At 41.4% G+C, this 1,432-nt stretch overlaps 1 pseudogene; it reads left to right on the plus strand.

The window, feature by feature from the left end:
• The first annotated feature begins 862 nt into the window (after positions 1-862).
• Positions 863-1,432, plus strand: part of LOC110291815 — a 2,361-nt pseudogene continuing 1,791 nt past the window's right edge.

The following is a 1,432-nucleotide window of genomic DNA, read 5'->3' on the forward strand; positions in this document are numbered from 1 at the left end:
GATAATGAGTATTTGGGTCATTTCCAGTTCAAGGGCTATTATAAACTGGGCTGGGAACTTTCCCATACTTTACGTTGGTATGTATAGACTTCCTACTGTTGCTACTTTAGTTTTAGTTACAGAAAGAGTCCACAATCACTAACAGTTCTGTCTCAGTTCTTCTGGGATGCTATAACAAAGAGAAATACACCAGGCAGCTTATATGACACGAACATTACTTTCTTTCTACTCTGTAAAGTGATTCTGCCCAAAATTCAGCCTTTCTATGCACTCCCTTATCTAGCCTTCTAACTTCATTTCTCTTCATTTTTCTTCATCTTACAGATGGGGGCAGCTGAGGCACAGAGAGCTCAAGCATTACACTCAAAACTACCTGAGCTTAGGTGGTTTAGTAGGTAAGGAGTTTGTTCCAAGTTTGATGGCCTGAATTGGGTCTCTGGAGCCCACATACTGGAAGGAGGGAACTGGCTCCCACAAGTTGTCTCTGATATATATTCAGCTATACACATATAGAATAAATAGATAAATAAAATAATAATAAGAAAACCCCTACACAGGTACAGCGGGGGGTGGGGGGGGGAGCTACAGTGGAGCCCAAAGGATCTGGGTGCAGAGACTGAGCTCTGTGGTTTAAGCTACTCTGTCTCTCTGTATCATCCTCCTCTCCATACCAGGAGCGTGGATCTTTCTTACATATCAAATGGCTCTCACCTCACCATCTTAAATTTAAGCCTCTCTTTCTTTTTTTTCAAATATTTTTTTATTAGGTATTTTCCTTAATTACATAAGCCTCTCTTTCTTTTTAAAAAATATTTATTTTATGTGAATGAGTGTTTGGCCAGCATGTATATATGTGTTGTACATGTATGCAGTACTTGCAAAGGCCACAAGAGGACGCTTGAATGCCCTAGACCTGGAGTTACAGAAGGGTATGAGTCACCAAGTGGGTACTGGGAACTGAACTCTGGTTCCCTGCAAAAGCAGGGAGTGTTCTTAACTTGGAATCATCTCTCCAGCTCTCAGTTTAACCCTCTACTGACTGCACATCACCCTGCAGCTACGGAGCCTCTTCCTTTACTGCCACAGTGTCTGAGGAGTTGCCTTATCACAGCGCCTCTGTTTTCTCACCTCCTGTGAGAAGCCTTGGCTTATCTGACATTATCCACCCACACTGAGGTCATCATGGCATCTCTGCTGCTAAACTCACCAGATGCCTTTGGTTTTCATGTGAGATATGTCTGTCTCCTCTGAGCAGGTCCAGCATTGTAGATCACTCCTTCCCTGTATCTTCTCATCTTCTGCTTGAATATCTTCTCATAGTTCTCATCTTATCTTTAATCCTTCTGCTTAGCTCTTCTGCTCTCTGACTCCTTGTCTATGACCTATTTAAATACTGAAGTGACAAAAAAAAAAAAAAAAAAAAAAAAAAAAA

The sequence above is a fragment of the Mus caroli genome, chromosome 3 (genome assembly GCF_900094665.2).
Source record: "Mus caroli chromosome 3, CAROLI_EIJ_v1.1, whole genome shotgun sequence".
Classification (NCBI taxonomy): Eukaryota; Metazoa; Chordata; class Mammalia; order Rodentia; family Muridae; genus Mus; species Mus caroli.